Genomic DNA, 13,397 nt, shown 5'->3' with positions numbered 1-13,397 from the left:
GTCGGGCCAAGTCGCATAAGAGGAGCAACAAAATGCGAATTTCCGGTACCGGGAATCGAACCCGGGCTTCCTGGGTGAGAGCCAGGTATCCTAGCCACTAGACCACACCGGATAACGACGCAAGTGCTTCTCCAGGGAACGCAGCAAACTGCACGCACGCTACTTGACGACAACGGCAAAAATTTAGCGTTTCCACTTTGTAGAACGGCATGCTCGGGACACATTTCGTGGAGACGAACGCCAGCAACCGTGACACCAGACTGCGCCTGTGAATCCTGTCGTTGCACCACGCACTGTGCTGCTACGACAATTTAAGAAAGAGACGCTCACGGCTTGCTGCGCTGTTCCCTTCGCGGGCAATCAGTGCTCCCGTTTTCGAGACAGAAAACAGTGGCAGCGGTGGGATTCGAACCCACGCCTCCGAAGAGACTGGTGCCTGAAACCAGCGCCTTAGACCGCTCGGCCACGCTACCTACGCGCCACGGTGGTCACAGTAGCTGCGTTCTTACCCACGAGACCACACCGCAATGGCACAAAAACGAGAAGTAAAAACTGGCAGCGGTGGGATTCGAACCCACGCCTCCGAAGAGACTGGTGCCTTAAACCAGCGCCTTAGACCGCTCGGCCACGCTACCTGCGTCAGTGCTTTTCGCTTTTGTAGAAATAGTGCACGACACAGCTTCCTGTTCTGCTGCGACTGGCTGCTCATCCGTTGCACCTCAAACAACTGCCCTTTTCGAATAGAGATTAACTACACAGGCGGCTGCCCGCGCTCTGGTGCGACGGCGTTGCGTGTTGATAATGAGCTGGTAGTGCCACCTGCAGCCTGCGTAACATGAGTGAAAAATCAAGAGGGCACCGTGATTTCAAACACTGAGTCACTATCGTCATTGCAGCGACAGCAAGGCAAAAGTTTAAAAAGTGCCGTGACCAGGATTCGAACCTGGGTTATTGCGGCCACAACGCAATGTCCTAACCACTAGACGATCACGGCCACGCAAGCACCGCCGACAGCAGCTCTCGCGACTGCAAGTGGCGATGGACAGCAAAGCTCAGCCCACACACCACTGTGTCTCCCCACAGCTGCGTCAGACGCGGTCTCCATTACATGTATACTGGCAAACGAACGTGTCTGCGCTGTTAGGACACTAAGCAGTGTGGTTAGCTGCATTCAACCCCCGTGGCAATGTCTTGCAGTCCTCCAGCTCTGTTGACCACAGTTAGGTGCCTCGATAAGAGGTGGACAGGTGTCGCATCGCTCTCGCCGTCACTTGTTACCACGAATCGTACTTAACGTAGTTTTCTGCAAGCGTCAGCGTAGCGTCAGTCGAGCTAAGTCGGGCCAAGTCGCATAAGAGGAGCAACAAAATGCGAATTTCCGGTACCGGGAATCGAACCCGGGCCTCCTGGGTGAGAGCCAGGTATCCTAGCCACTAGACCACACCGGATAGCGACGCAAGTGCTCCTACAGCGAACACAGCAAACTGTACACACGCTACTTGACGACAACGGCAAAAATGTAGCGTTTCCACTTTGTAGAACGGCATGCTCGGGACACATTTCGTGGAGACGAACGCCAGCAACCGTGACACCAGACTGCGCCTGTGAATCCTGTCGTTGCACCACGCACTGTGCTGCTACGACAATTTAAGAAAGAGACGCTCACGGCTTGCTGCGCTGTTCCCTTCGCGGGCAATCAGTGCTCCTGTTTTCGAGACAGAAAACAGTGGCAGCGGTGGGATTCGAACCCACGCCTCCGAAGAGACTGGTGCCTGAAACCAGCGCCTTAGACCGCTCGGCCACGCTACCTACGCGCCACGGTGGTCACAGTAGCTGCGTTCTTACCCACGAGACCACACCGCAATGGCACAAAAACGAGAAGTAAAAACTGGCAGCGGTGGGATTCGAACCCACGCCTCCGAAGAGACTGGTGCCTTAAACCAGCGCCTTAGACCGCTCGGCCACGCTACCTGCGTCAGTGCTTTCGCTTTTGTAGAAATAGTGCACGACACAGCTTCCTGTTCTGCTGCGACTGGCTGCTCATCCGTTGCACCTCAAACAACTGCCCTTTTCGAATAGAGATTAACTACACAGGCGGCTGCCCGCGCTCTGGTGCGACGGCGTTGCGTGTTGATAATGAGCTGGTAGTGCCACCTGCAGCCTGCGTAACATGAGTGAAAAATCAAGAGGGCACCGTGATTTCAAACACTGAGTCACTATCGTCATTGCAGCGACAGCAAGGCAAAAGTTTAAAAAGTGCCGTGACCAGGATTCGAACCTGGGTTATTGCGGCCACAACGCAATGTCCTAACCACTAGACGATCACGGCCACGCAAGCACCGCCGACAGCAGCTCTCGCGACTGCAAGTGGCGATGGACAGCAAAGCTCAGCCCACACACCACTGTGTCTCCCCACAGCTGCGTCAGACGCGGTCTCCATTACATGTATACTGGCAAACGAACGTGTCTGCGCTGTTAGGACACTAAGCAGTGTGGTTAGCTGCATTCAACCCCCGTGGCAATGTCTTGCAGTCCTCCAGCTCTGTTGACCACAGTTAGGTGCCTCGATAAGAGGTGGACAGGTGTCGCATCGCTCTCGCCGTCACTTGTTACCACGAATCGTACTTAACGTAGTTTTCTGCAAGCGTCAGCGTAGCGTCAGTCGAGCTAAGTCGGGCCAAGTCGCATAAGAGGAGCAACAAAATGCGAATTTCCGGTACCGGGAATCGAACCCGGGCTTCCTGGGTGAGAGCCAGGTATCCTAGCCACTAGACCACACCGGATAACGACGCAAGTGCTTCTCCAGGGAACGCAGCAAACTGCACGCACGCTACTTGACGACAACGGCAAAAATTTAGCGTTTCCACTTTGTAGAACGGCATGCTCGGGACACATTTCGTGGAGACGAACGCCAGCAACCGTGACACCAGACTGCGCCTGTGAATCCTGTCGTTGCACCACGCACTGTGCTGCTACGACAATTTAAGAAAGAGACGCTCACGGCTTGCTGCGCTGTTCCCTTCGCGGGCAATCAGTGCTCCCGTTTTCGAGACAGAAAACAGTGGCAGCGGTGGGATTCGAACCCACGCCTCCGAAGAGACTGGTGCCTGAAACCAGCGCCTTAGACCGCTCGGCCACGCTACCTACGCGCCACGGTGGTCACAGTAGCTGCGTTCTTACCCACGAGACCACACCGCAATGGCACAAAAACGAGAAGTAAAAACTGGCAGCGGTGGGATTCGAACCCACGCCTCCGAAGAGACTGGTGCCTTAAACCAGCGCCTTAGACCGCTCGGCCACGCTACCTGCGTCAGTGCTTTTCGCTTTTGTAGAAATAGTGCACGACACAGCTTCCTGTTCTGCTGCGACTGGCTGCTCATCCGTTGCACCTCAAACAACTGCCCTTTTCGAATAGAGATTAACTACACAGGCGGCTGCCCGCGCTCTGGTGCGACGGCGTTGCGTGTTGATAATGAGCTGGTAGTGCCACCTGCAGCCCTGCGTAACATGAGTGAAAAAATCAAGAGGGCACCGTGATTTCAAACACTGAGTCACTATCGTCATTGCAGCGACAGCAAGGCAAAAGTTTAAAAAGTGCCGTGACCAGGATTCGAACCTGGGTTATTGCGGCCACAACGCAATGTCCTAACCACTAGACGATCACGGCCACGCAAGCACCGCCGACAGCAGCTCTCGCGACTGCAAGTGGCGATGGACAGCAAAGCTCAGCCCACACACCACTGTGTCTCCCCACAGCTGCGTCAGACGCGGTCTCCATTACATGTATACTGGCAAACGAAACGTGTCTGCGCTGTTAGGACACTAAGCAGTGTGGTTAGCTGCATTCAACCCCCGTGGCAATGTCTTGCAGTCCTCCAGCTCTGTTGACCACAGTTAGGTGCCTCGATAAGAGGTGGACAGGTGTCGCATCGCTCTCGCCGTCACTTGTTACCACGAATCGTACTTAACGTAGTTTTCTGCAAGCGTCAGCGTAGCGTCAGTCGAGCTAAGTCGGGCCAAGTCGCATAAGAGGAGCAACAAAATGCGAATTTCCGGTACCGGGAATCGAACCCGGGCCTCCTGGGTGAGAGCCAGGTATCCTAGCCACTAGACCACACCGGATAGCGACGCAAGTGCTCCTACAGCGAACACAGCAAACTGTACACACGCTACTTGACGACAACGGCAAAAATGTAGCGTTTCCACTTTGTAGAACGGCATGCTCGGGACACATTTCGTGGAGACGAACGCCAGCAACCGTGACACCAGACTGCGCCTGTGAATCCTGTCGTTGCACCACGCACTGTGCTGCTACGACAATTTAAGAAAGAGACGCTCACGGCTTGCTGCGCTGTTCCCTTCGCGGGCAATCAGTGCTCCTGTTTTCGAGACAGAAAACAGTGGCAGCGGTGGGATTCGAACCCACGCCTCCGAAGAGACTGGTGCCTGAAACCAGCGCCTTAGACCGCTCGGCCACGCTACCTACGCGCCACGGTGGTCACAGTAGCTGCGTTCTTACCCACGAGACCACACCGCAATGGCACAAAAACGAGAAGTAAAAACTGGCAGCGGTGGGATTCGAACCCACGCCTCCGAAGAGACTGGTGCCTTAAACCAGCGCCTTAGACCGCTCGGCCACGCTACCTGCGTCAGTGCTTTTCGCTTTTGTAGAAATAGTGCACGACACAGCTTCCTGTTCTGCTGCGACTGGCTGCTCATCCGTTGCACCTCAAACAACTGCCCTTTTCGAATAGAGATTAACTACACAGGCGGCTGCCCGCGCTCTGGTGCGACGGCGTTGCGTGTTGATAATGAGCTGGTAGTGCCACCTGCAGCCTGCGTAACATGAGTGAAAAATCAAGAGGGCACCGTGATTTCAAACACTGAGTCACTATCGTCATTGCAGCGACAGCAAGGCAAAAGTTTAAAAAGTGCCGTGACCAGGATTCGAACCTGGGTTATTGCGGCCACAACGCAATGTCCTAACCACTAGACGATCACGGCCACGCAAGCACCGCCGACAGCAGCTCTCGCGACTGCAAGTGGCGATGGACAGCAAAGCTCAGCCCACACACCACTGTGTCTCCCCACAGCTGCGTCAGACGCGGTCTCCATTACATGTATACTGGCAAACGAACGTGTCTGCGCTGTTAGGACACTAAGCAGTGTGGTTAGCTGCATTCAACCCCCGTGGCAATGTCTTGCAGTCCTCCAGCTCTGTTGACCACAGTTAGGTGCCTCGATAAGAGGTGGACAGGTGTCGCATCGCTCTCGCCGTCACTTGTTACCACGAATCGTACTTAACGTAGTTTTCTGCAAGCGTCAGCGTAGCGTCAGTCGAGCTAAGTCGGGCCAAGTCGCATAAGAGGAGCAACAAAATGCGAATTTCCGGTACCGGGAATCGAACCCGGGCCTCCTGGGTGAGAGCCAGGTATCCTAGCCACTAGACCACACCGGATAGCGACGCAAGTGCTCCTACAGCGAACACAGCAAACTGTACACACGCTACTTGACGACAACGGCAAAAATGTAGCGTTTCCACTTTGTAGAACGGCATGCTCGGGACACATTTCGTGGAGACGAACGCCAGCAACCGTGACACCAGACTGCGCCTGTGAATCCTGTCGTTGCACCACGCACTGTGCTGCTACGACAATTTAAGAAAGAGACGCTCACGGCTTGCTGCGCTGTTCCCTTCGCGGGCAATCAGTGCTCCTGTTTTCGAGACAGAAAACAGTGGCAGCGGTGGGATTCGAACCCACGCCTCCGAAGAGACTGGTGCCTGAAACCAGCGCCTTAGACCGCTCGGCCACGCTACCTACGCGCCACGGTGGTCACAGTAGCTGCGTTCTTACCCACGAGACCACACCGCAATGGCACAAAAACGAGAAGTAAAAACTGGCAGCGGTGGGATTCGAACCCACGCCTCCGAAGAGACTGGTGCCTTAAACCAGCGCCTTAGACCGCTCGGCCACGCTACCTGCGTCAGTGCTTTTCGCTTTTGTAGAAATAGTGCACGACACAGCTTCCTGTTCTGCTGCGACTGGCTGCTCATCCGTTGCACCTCAAACAACTGCCCTTTTCGAATAGAGATTAACTACACAGGCGGCTGCCCGCGCTCTGGTGCGACGGCGTTGCGTGTTGATAATGAGCTGGTAGTGCCACCTGCAGCCTGCGTAACATGAGTGAAAAATCAAGAGGGCACCGTGATTTCAAACACTGAGTCACTATCGTCATTGCAGCGACAGCAAGGCAAAAGTTTAAAAAGTGCCGTGACCAGGATTCGAACCTGGGTTATTGCGGCCACAACGCAATGTCCTAACCACTAGACGATCACGGCCACGCAAGCACCGCCGACAGCAGCTCTCGCGACTGCAAGTGGCGATGGACAGCAAAGCTCAGCCCACACACCACTGTGTCTCCCCACAGCTGCGTCAGACGCGGTCTCCATTACATGTATACTGGCAAACGAACGTGTCTGCGCTGTTAGGACACTAAGCAGTGTGGTTAGCTGCATTCAACCCCCGTGGCAATGTCTTGCAGTCCTCCAGCTCTGTTGACCACAGTTAGGTGCCTCGATAAGAGGTGGACAGGTGTCGCATCGCTCTCGCCGTCACTTGTTACCACGAATCGTACTTAACGTAGTTTTCTGCAAGCGTCAGCGTAGCGTCAGTCGAGCTAAGTCGGGCCAAGTCGCATAAGAGGAGCAACAAAATGCGAATTTCCGGTACCGGGAATCGAACCCGGGCCTCCTGGGTGAGAGCCAGGTATCCTAGCCACTAGACCACACCGGATAGCGACGCAAGTGCTCCTACAGCGAACACAGCAAACTGTACACACGCTACTTGACGACAACGGCAAAAATGTAGCGTTTCCACTTTGTAGAACGGCATGCTCGGGACACATTTCGTGGAGACGAACGCCAGCAACCGTGACACCAGACTGCGCCTGTGAATCCTGTCGTTGCACCACGCACTGTGCTGCTACGACAATTTAAGAAAGAGACGCTCACGGCTTGCTGCGCTGTTCCCTTCGCGGGCAATCAGTGCTCCTGTTTTCGAGACAGAAAACAGTGGCAGCGGTGGGATTCGAACCCACGCCTCCGAAGAGACTGGTGCCTGAAACCAGCGCCTTAGACCGCTCGGCCACGCTACCTACGCGCCACGGTGGTCACAGTAGCTGCGTTCTTACCCACGAGACCACACCGCAATGGCACAAAAACGAGAAGTAAAAACTGGCAGCGGTGGGATTCGAACCCACGCCTCCGAAGAGACTGGTGCCTTAAACCAGCGCCTTAGACCGCTCGGCCACGCTACCTGCGTCAGTGCTTTTCGCTTTTGTAGAAATAGTGCACGACACAGCTTCCTGTTCTGCTGCGACTGGCTGCTCATCCGTTGCACCTCAAACAACTGCCCTTTTCGAATAGAGATTAACTACACAGGCGGCTGCCCGCGCTCTGGTGCGACGGCGTTGCGTGTTGATAATGAGCTGGTAGTGCCACCTGCAGCCTGCGTAACATGAGTGAAAAATCAAGAGGGCACCGTGATTTCAAACACTGAGTCACTATCGTCATTGCAGCGACAGCAAGGCAAAAGTTTAAAAAGTGCCGTGACCAGGATTCGAACCTGGGTTATTGCGGCCACAACGCAATGTCCTAACCACTAGACGATCACGGCCACGCAAGCACCGCCGACAGCAGCTCTCGCGACTGCAAGTGGCGATGGACAGCAAAGCTCAGCCCACACACCACTGTGTCTCCCCACAGCTGCGTCAGACGCGGTCTCCATTACATGTATACTGGCAAACGAACGTGTCTGCGCTGTTAGGACACTAAGCAGTGTGGTTAGCTGCATTCAACCCCCGTGGCAATGTCTTGCAGTCCTCCAGCTCTGTTGACCACAGTTAGGTGCCTCGATAAGAGGTGGACAGGTGTCGCATCGCTCTCGCCGTCACTTGTTACCACGAATCGTACTTAACGTAGTTTTCTGCAAGCGTCAGCGTAGCGTCAGTCGAGCTAAGTCGGGCCAAGTCGCATAAGAGGAGCAACAAAATGCGAATTTCCGGTACCGGGAATCGAACCCGGGCCTCCTGGGTGAGAGCCAGGTATCCTAGCCACTAGACCACACCGGATAGCGACGCAAGTGCTCCTACAGCGAACACAGCAAACTGTACACACGCTACTTGACGACAACGGCAAAAATGTAGCGTTTCCACTTTGTAGAACGGCATGCTCGGGACACATTTCGTGGAGACGAACGCCAGCAACCGTGACACCAGACTGCGCCTGTGAATCCTGTCGTTGCACCACGCACTGTGCTGCTACGACAATTTAAGAAAGAGACGCTCACGGCTTGCTGCGCTGTTCCCTTCGCGGGCAATCAGTGCTCCTGTTTTCGAGACAGAAAACAGTGGCAGCGGTGGGATTCGAACCCACGCCTCCGAAGAGACTGGTGCCTGAAACCAGCGCCTTAGACCGCTCGGCCACGCTACCTACGCGCCACGGTGGTCACAGTAGCTGCGTTCTTACCCACGAGACCACACCGCAATGGCACAAAAACGAGAAGTAAAAACTGGCAGCGGTGGGATTCGAACCCACGCCTCCGAAGAGACTGGTGCCTTAAACCAGCGCCTTAGACCGCTCGGCCACGCTACCTGCGTCAGTGCTTTTCGCTTTTGTAGAAATAGTGCACGACACAGCTTCCTGTTCTGCTGCGACTGGCTGCTCATCCGTTGCACCTCAAACAACTGCCCTTTTCGAATAGAGATTAACTACACAGGCGGCTGCCCGCGCTCTGGTGCGACGGCGTTGCGTGTTGATAATGAGCTGGTAGTGCCACCTGCAGCCTGCGTAACATGAGTGAAAAATCAAGAGGGCACCGTGATTTCAAACACTGAGTCACTATCGTCATTGCAGCGACAGCAAGGCAAAAGTTTAAAAAGTGCCGTGACCAGGATTCGAACCTGGGTTATTGCGGCCACAACGCAATGTCCTAACCACTAGACGATCACGGCCACGCAAGCACCGCCGACAGCAGCTCTCGCGACTGCAAGTGGCGATGGACAGCAAAGCTCAGCCCACACACCACTGTGTCTCCCCACAGCTGCGTCAGACGCGGTCTCCATTACATGTATACTGGCAAACGAACGTGTCTGCGCTGTTAGGACACTAAGCAGTGTGGTTAGCTGCATTCAACCCCCGTGGCAATGTCTTGCAGTCCTCCAGCTCTGTTGACCACAGTTAGGTGCCTCGATAAGAGGTGGACAGGTGTCGCATCGCTCTCGCCGTCACTTGTTACCACGAATCGTACTTAACGTAGTTTTCTGCAAGCGTCAGCGTAGCGTCAGTCGAGCTAAGTCGGGCCAAGTCGCATAAGAGGAGCAACAAAATGCGAATTTCCGGTACCGGGAATCGAACCCGGGCCTCCTGGGTGAGAGCCAGGTATCCTAGCCACTAGACCACACCGGATAGCGACGCAAGTGCTCCTACAGCGAACACAGCAAACTGTACACACGCTACTTGACGACAACGGCAAAAATGTAGCGTTTCCACTTTGTAGAACGGCATGCTCGGGACACATTTCGTGGAGACGAACGCCAGCAACCGTGACACCAGACTGCGCCTGTGAATCCTGTCGTTGCACCACGCACTGTGCTGCTACGACAATTTAAGAAAGAGACGCTCACGGCTTGCTGCGCTGTTCCCTTCGCGGGCAATCAGTGCTCCTGTTTTCGAGACAGAAAACAGTGGCAGCGGTGGGATTCGAACCCACGCCTCCGAAGAGACTGGTGCCTGAAACCAGCGCCTTAGACCGCTCGGCCACGCTACCTACGCGCCACGGTGGTCACAGTAGCTGCGTTCTTACCCACGAGACCACACCGCAATGGCACAAAAACGAGAAGTAAAAACTGGCAGCGGTGGGATTCGAACCCACGCCTCCGAAGAGACTGGTGCCTTAAACCAGCGCCTTAGACCGCTCGGCCACGCTACCTGCGTCAGTGCTTTTCGCTTTTGTAGAAATAGTGCACGACACAGCTTCCTGTTCTGCTGCGACTGGCTGCTCATCCGTTGCACCTCAAACAACTGCCCTTTTCGAATAGAGATTAACTACACAGGCGGCTGCCCGCGCTCTGGTGCGACGGCGTTGCGTGTTGATAATGAGCTGGTAGTGCCACCTGCAGCCTGCGTAACATGAGTGAAAAATCAAGAGGGCACCGTGATTTCAAACACTGAGTCACTATCGTCATTGCAGCGACAGCAAGGCAAAAGTTTAAAAAGTGCCGTGACCAGGATTCGAACCTGGGTTATTGCGGCCACAACGCAATGTCCTAACCACTAGACGATCACGGCCACGCAAGCACCGCCGACAGCAGCTCTCGCGACTGCAAGTGGCGATGGACAGCAAAGCTCAGCCCACACACCACTGTGTCTCCCCACAGCTGCGTCAGACGCGGTCTCCATTACATGTATACTGGCAAACGAACGTGTCTGCGCTGTTAGGACACTAAGCAGTGTGGTTAGCTGCATTCAACCCCCGTGGCAATGTCTTGCAGTCCTCCAGCTCTGTTGACCACAGTTAGGTGCCTCGATAAGAGGTGGACAGGTGTCGCATCGCTCTCGCCGTCACTTGTTACCACGAATCGTACTTAACGTAGTTTTCTGCAAGCGTCAGCGTAGCGTCAGTCGAGCTAAGTCGGGCCAAGTCGCATAAGAGGAGCAACAAAATGCGAATTTCCGGTACCGGGAATCGAACCCGGGCCTCCTGGGTGAGAGCCAGGTATCCTAGCCACTAGACCACACCGGATAGCGACGCAAGTGCTCCTACAGCGAACACAGCAAACTGTACACACGCTACTTGACGACAACGGCAAAAATGTAGCGTTTCCACTTTGTAGAACGGCATGCTCGGGACACATTTCGTGGAGACGAACGCCAGCAACCGTGACACCAGACTGCGCCTGTGAATCCTGTCGTTGCACCACGCACTGTGCTGCTACGACAATTTAAGAAAGAGACGCTCACGGCTTGCTGCGCTGTTCCCTTCGCGGGCAATCAGTGCTCCTGTTTTCGAGACAGAAAACAGTGGCAGCGGTGGGATTCGAACCCACGCCTCCGAAGAGACTGGTGCCTGAAACCAGCGCCTTAGACCGCTCGGCCACGCTACCTACGCGCCACGGTGGTCACAGTAGCTGCGTTCTTACCCACGAGACCACACCGCAATGGCACAAAAACGAGAAGTAAAAACTGGCAGCGGTGGGATTCGAACCCACGCCTCCGAAGAGACTGGTGCCTTAAACCAGCGCCTTAGACCGCTCGGCCACGCTACCTGCGTCAGTGCTTTTCGCTTTTGTAGAAATAGTGCACGACACAGCTTCCTGTTCTGCTGCGACTGGCTGCTCATCCGTTGCACCTCAAACAACTGCCCTTTTCGAATAGAGATTAACTACACAGGCGGCTGCCCGCGCTCTGGTGCGACGGCGTTGCGTGTTGATAATGAGCTGGTAGTGCCACCTGCAGCCTGCGTAACATGAGTGAAAAATCAAGAGGGCACCGTGATTTCAAACACTGAGTCACTATCGTCATTGCAGCGACAGCAAGGCAAAAGTTTAAAAAGTGCCGTGACCAGGATTCGAACCTGGGTTATTGCGGCCACAACGCAATGTCCTAACCACTAGACGATCACGGCCACGCAAGCACCGCCGACAGCAGCTCTCGCGACTGCAAGTGGCGATGGACAGCAAAGCTCAGCCCACACACCACTGTGTCTCCCCACAGCTGCGTCAGACGCGGTCTCCATTACATGTATACTGGCAAACGAACGTGTCTGCGCTGTTAGGACACTAAGCAGTGTGGTTAGCTGCATTCAACCCCCGTGGCAATGTCTTGCAGTCCTCCAGCTCTGTTGACCACAGTTAGGTGCCTCGATAAGAGGTGGACAGGTGTCGCATCGCTCTCGCCGTCACTTGTTACCACGAATCGTACTTAACGTAGTTTTCTGCAAGCGTCAGCGTAGCGTCAGTCGAGCTAAGTCGGGCCAAGTCGCATAAGAGGAGCAACAAAATGCGAATTTCCGGTACCGGGAATCGAACCCGGGCCTCCTGGGTGAGAGCCAGGTATCCTAGCCACTAGACCACACCGGATAGCGACGCAAGTGCTCCTACAGCGAACACAGCAAACTGTACACACGCTACTTGACGACAACGGCAAAAATGTAGCGTTTCCACTTTGTAGAACGGCATGCTCGGGACACATTTCGTGGAGACGAACGCCAGCAACCGTGACACCAGACTGCGCCTGTGAATCCTGTCGTTGCACCACGCACTGTGCTGCTACGACAATTTAAGAAAGAGACGCTCACGGCTTGCTGCGCTGTTCCCTTCGCGGGCAATCAGTGCTCCTGTTTTCGAGACAGAAAACAGTGGCAGCGGTGGGATTCGAACCCACGCCTCCGAAGAGACTGGTGCCTGAAACCAGCGCCTTAGACCGCTCGGCCACGCTACCTACGCGCCACGGTGGTCACAGTAGCTGCGTTCTTACCCACGAGACCACACCGCAATGGCACAAAAACGAGAAGTAAAAACTGGCAGCGGTGGGATTCGAACCCACGCCTCCGAAGAGACTGGTGCCTTAAACCAGCGCCTTAGACCGCTCGGCCACGCTACCTGCGTCAGTGCTTTTCGCTTTTGTAGAAATAGTGCACGACACAGCTTCCTGTTCTGCTGCGACTGGCTGCTCATCCGTTGCACCTCAAACAACTGCCCTTTTCGAATAGAGATTAACTACACAGGCGGCTGCCCGCGCTCTGGTGCGACGGCGTTGCGTGTTGATAATGAGCTGGTAGTGCCACCTGCAGCCTGCGTAACATGAGTGAAAAATCAAGAGGGCACCGTGATTTCAAACACTGAGTCACTATCGTCATTGCAGCGACAGCAAGGCAAAAGTTTAAAAAGTGCCGTGACCAGGATTCGAACCTGGGTTATTGCGGCCACAACGCAATGTCCTAACCACTAGACGATCACGGCCACGCAAGCACCGCCGACAGCAGCTCTCGCGACTGCAAGTGGCGATGGACAGCAAAGCTCAGCCCACACACCACTGTGTCTCCCCACAGCTGCGTCAGACGCGGTCTCCATTACATGTATACTGGCAAACGAACGTGTCTGCGCTGTTAGGACACTAAGCAGTGTGGTTAGCTGCATTCAACCCCCGTGGCAATGTCTTGCAGTCCTCCAGCTCTGTTGACCACAGTTAGGTGCCTCGATAAGAGGTGGACAGGTGTCGCATCGCTCTCGCCGTCACTTGTTACCACGAATCGTACTTAACGTAGTTTTCTGCAAGCGTCAGCGTAGCGTCAGTCGAGCTAAGTCGGGCCAAGTCGCATAAGAGGAGCAACAAAATG

At 54.9% G+C, this 13,397-nt stretch overlaps 40 non-coding genes across 40 annotated transcripts; all 40 read right to left on the bottom strand.

The window, feature by feature from the left end:
- Positions 1 to 40: 40 nt before the first annotated feature.
- On the bottom strand, positions 41 to 112 carry Trnae-cuc. Its single transcript has one exon. It is a non-coding gene; the product is annotated as a tRNA-Glu (tRNA).
- Positions 113 to 391: 279 nt separating this feature from the next.
- Trnal-cag lies at positions 392 to 473 on the bottom strand. Its single transcript has one exon. It is a non-coding gene; the product is annotated as a tRNA-Leu (tRNA).
- Positions 474 to 553: 80 nt separating this feature from the next.
- On the bottom strand, positions 554 to 635 carry Trnal-aag. The gene has a single exon. It is a non-coding gene; the product is annotated as a tRNA-Leu (tRNA).
- A 287-nt stretch (positions 636 to 922) lies between these two features.
- Positions 923 to 994, bottom strand: Trnah-gug. The gene has a single exon. It is a non-coding gene; the product is annotated as a tRNA-His (tRNA).
- Positions 995 to 1,376: 382 nt separating this feature from the next.
- On the bottom strand, positions 1,377 to 1,448 carry Trnae-cuc. The gene has a single exon. It is a non-coding gene; the product is annotated as a tRNA-Glu (tRNA).
- A 279-nt stretch (positions 1,449 to 1,727) lies between these two features.
- Positions 1,728 to 1,809, bottom strand: Trnal-cag. Its single transcript has one exon. It is a non-coding gene; the product is annotated as a tRNA-Leu (tRNA).
- An 80-nt stretch (positions 1,810 to 1,889) lies between these two features.
- On the bottom strand, positions 1,890 to 1,971 carry Trnal-aag. The gene has a single exon. It is a non-coding gene; the product is annotated as a tRNA-Leu (tRNA).
- Positions 1,972 to 2,257: 286 nt separating this feature from the next.
- Positions 2,258 to 2,329, bottom strand: Trnah-gug. The gene has a single exon. It is a non-coding gene; the product is annotated as a tRNA-His (tRNA).
- Positions 2,330 to 2,711: 382 nt separating this feature from the next.
- On the bottom strand, positions 2,712 to 2,783 carry Trnae-cuc. Its single transcript has one exon. It is a non-coding gene; the product is annotated as a tRNA-Glu (tRNA).
- A 279-nt stretch (positions 2,784 to 3,062) lies between these two features.
- Trnal-cag lies at positions 3,063 to 3,144 on the bottom strand. Its single transcript has one exon. It is a non-coding gene; the product is annotated as a tRNA-Leu (tRNA).
- Positions 3,145 to 3,224: 80 nt separating this feature from the next.
- Positions 3,225 to 3,306, bottom strand: Trnal-aag. Its single transcript has one exon. It is a non-coding gene; the product is annotated as a tRNA-Leu (tRNA).
- Positions 3,307 to 3,595: 289 nt separating this feature from the next.
- On the bottom strand, positions 3,596 to 3,667 carry Trnah-gug. Its single transcript has one exon. It is a non-coding gene; the product is annotated as a tRNA-His (tRNA).
- Positions 3,668 to 4,050: 383 nt separating this feature from the next.
- Trnae-cuc lies at positions 4,051 to 4,122 on the bottom strand. The gene has a single exon. It is a non-coding gene; the product is annotated as a tRNA-Glu (tRNA).
- Positions 4,123 to 4,401: 279 nt separating this feature from the next.
- Trnal-cag lies at positions 4,402 to 4,483 on the bottom strand. The gene has a single exon. It is a non-coding gene; the product is annotated as a tRNA-Leu (tRNA).
- Positions 4,484 to 4,563: 80 nt separating this feature from the next.
- Positions 4,564 to 4,645, bottom strand: Trnal-aag. Its single transcript has one exon. It is a non-coding gene; the product is annotated as a tRNA-Leu (tRNA).
- Positions 4,646 to 4,932: 287 nt separating this feature from the next.
- Trnah-gug lies at positions 4,933 to 5,004 on the bottom strand. The gene has a single exon. It is a non-coding gene; the product is annotated as a tRNA-His (tRNA).
- Positions 5,005 to 5,386: 382 nt separating this feature from the next.
- Positions 5,387 to 5,458, bottom strand: Trnae-cuc. Its single transcript has one exon. It is a non-coding gene; the product is annotated as a tRNA-Glu (tRNA).
- A 279-nt stretch (positions 5,459 to 5,737) lies between these two features.
- Trnal-cag lies at positions 5,738 to 5,819 on the bottom strand. The gene has a single exon. It is a non-coding gene; the product is annotated as a tRNA-Leu (tRNA).
- Positions 5,820 to 5,899: 80 nt separating this feature from the next.
- On the bottom strand, positions 5,900 to 5,981 carry Trnal-aag. The gene has a single exon. It is a non-coding gene; the product is annotated as a tRNA-Leu (tRNA).
- A 287-nt stretch (positions 5,982 to 6,268) lies between these two features.
- Trnah-gug lies at positions 6,269 to 6,340 on the bottom strand. The gene has a single exon. It is a non-coding gene; the product is annotated as a tRNA-His (tRNA).
- Positions 6,341 to 6,722: 382 nt separating this feature from the next.
- Positions 6,723 to 6,794, bottom strand: Trnae-cuc. Its single transcript has one exon. It is a non-coding gene; the product is annotated as a tRNA-Glu (tRNA).
- A 279-nt stretch (positions 6,795 to 7,073) lies between these two features.
- On the bottom strand, positions 7,074 to 7,155 carry Trnal-cag. Its single transcript has one exon. It is a non-coding gene; the product is annotated as a tRNA-Leu (tRNA).
- Positions 7,156 to 7,235: 80 nt separating this feature from the next.
- On the bottom strand, positions 7,236 to 7,317 carry Trnal-aag. The gene has a single exon. It is a non-coding gene; the product is annotated as a tRNA-Leu (tRNA).
- Positions 7,318 to 7,604: 287 nt separating this feature from the next.
- On the bottom strand, positions 7,605 to 7,676 carry Trnah-gug. Its single transcript has one exon. It is a non-coding gene; the product is annotated as a tRNA-His (tRNA).
- Positions 7,677 to 8,058: 382 nt separating this feature from the next.
- On the bottom strand, positions 8,059 to 8,130 carry Trnae-cuc. Its single transcript has one exon. It is a non-coding gene; the product is annotated as a tRNA-Glu (tRNA).
- A 279-nt stretch (positions 8,131 to 8,409) lies between these two features.
- On the bottom strand, positions 8,410 to 8,491 carry Trnal-cag. Its single transcript has one exon. It is a non-coding gene; the product is annotated as a tRNA-Leu (tRNA).
- Positions 8,492 to 8,571: 80 nt separating this feature from the next.
- Positions 8,572 to 8,653, bottom strand: Trnal-aag. Its single transcript has one exon. It is a non-coding gene; the product is annotated as a tRNA-Leu (tRNA).
- A 287-nt stretch (positions 8,654 to 8,940) lies between these two features.
- Positions 8,941 to 9,012, bottom strand: Trnah-gug. The gene has a single exon. It is a non-coding gene; the product is annotated as a tRNA-His (tRNA).
- Positions 9,013 to 9,394: 382 nt separating this feature from the next.
- Positions 9,395 to 9,466, bottom strand: Trnae-cuc. The gene has a single exon. It is a non-coding gene; the product is annotated as a tRNA-Glu (tRNA).
- A 279-nt stretch (positions 9,467 to 9,745) lies between these two features.
- Trnal-cag lies at positions 9,746 to 9,827 on the bottom strand. Its single transcript has one exon. It is a non-coding gene; the product is annotated as a tRNA-Leu (tRNA).
- Positions 9,828 to 9,907: 80 nt separating this feature from the next.
- Positions 9,908 to 9,989, bottom strand: Trnal-aag. Its single transcript has one exon. It is a non-coding gene; the product is annotated as a tRNA-Leu (tRNA).
- Positions 9,990 to 10,276: 287 nt separating this feature from the next.
- Trnah-gug lies at positions 10,277 to 10,348 on the bottom strand. The gene has a single exon. It is a non-coding gene; the product is annotated as a tRNA-His (tRNA).
- Positions 10,349 to 10,730: 382 nt separating this feature from the next.
- Trnae-cuc lies at positions 10,731 to 10,802 on the bottom strand. Its single transcript has one exon. It is a non-coding gene; the product is annotated as a tRNA-Glu (tRNA).
- Positions 10,803 to 11,081: 279 nt separating this feature from the next.
- Positions 11,082 to 11,163, bottom strand: Trnal-cag. The gene has a single exon. It is a non-coding gene; the product is annotated as a tRNA-Leu (tRNA).
- An 80-nt stretch (positions 11,164 to 11,243) lies between these two features.
- Trnal-aag lies at positions 11,244 to 11,325 on the bottom strand. The gene has a single exon. It is a non-coding gene; the product is annotated as a tRNA-Leu (tRNA).
- Positions 11,326 to 11,612: 287 nt separating this feature from the next.
- Trnah-gug lies at positions 11,613 to 11,684 on the bottom strand. Its single transcript has one exon. It is a non-coding gene; the product is annotated as a tRNA-His (tRNA).
- A 382-nt stretch (positions 11,685 to 12,066) lies between these two features.
- Positions 12,067 to 12,138, bottom strand: Trnae-cuc. The gene has a single exon. It is a non-coding gene; the product is annotated as a tRNA-Glu (tRNA).
- Positions 12,139 to 12,417: 279 nt separating this feature from the next.
- Trnal-cag lies at positions 12,418 to 12,499 on the bottom strand. Its single transcript has one exon. It is a non-coding gene; the product is annotated as a tRNA-Leu (tRNA).
- Positions 12,500 to 12,579: 80 nt separating this feature from the next.
- On the bottom strand, positions 12,580 to 12,661 carry Trnal-aag. The gene has a single exon. It is a non-coding gene; the product is annotated as a tRNA-Leu (tRNA).
- A 287-nt stretch (positions 12,662 to 12,948) lies between these two features.
- Trnah-gug lies at positions 12,949 to 13,020 on the bottom strand. Its single transcript has one exon. It is a non-coding gene; the product is annotated as a tRNA-His (tRNA).
- Between the last annotated feature and the right edge of the window lie 377 nt (positions 13,021 to 13,397).

Source organism: Schistocerca americana, unplaced genomic scaffold (genome assembly GCF_021461395.2).
Source record: "Schistocerca americana isolate TAMUIC-IGC-003095 unplaced genomic scaffold, iqSchAmer2.1 HiC_scaffold_263, whole genome shotgun sequence".
NCBI lineage: Eukaryota > Metazoa > Arthropoda > Insecta > Orthoptera > Acrididae > Schistocerca > Schistocerca americana.
Note: the sequence above shows the minus strand (reverse complement) of the source record. Positions and strands in the feature narration are given on the sequence as shown.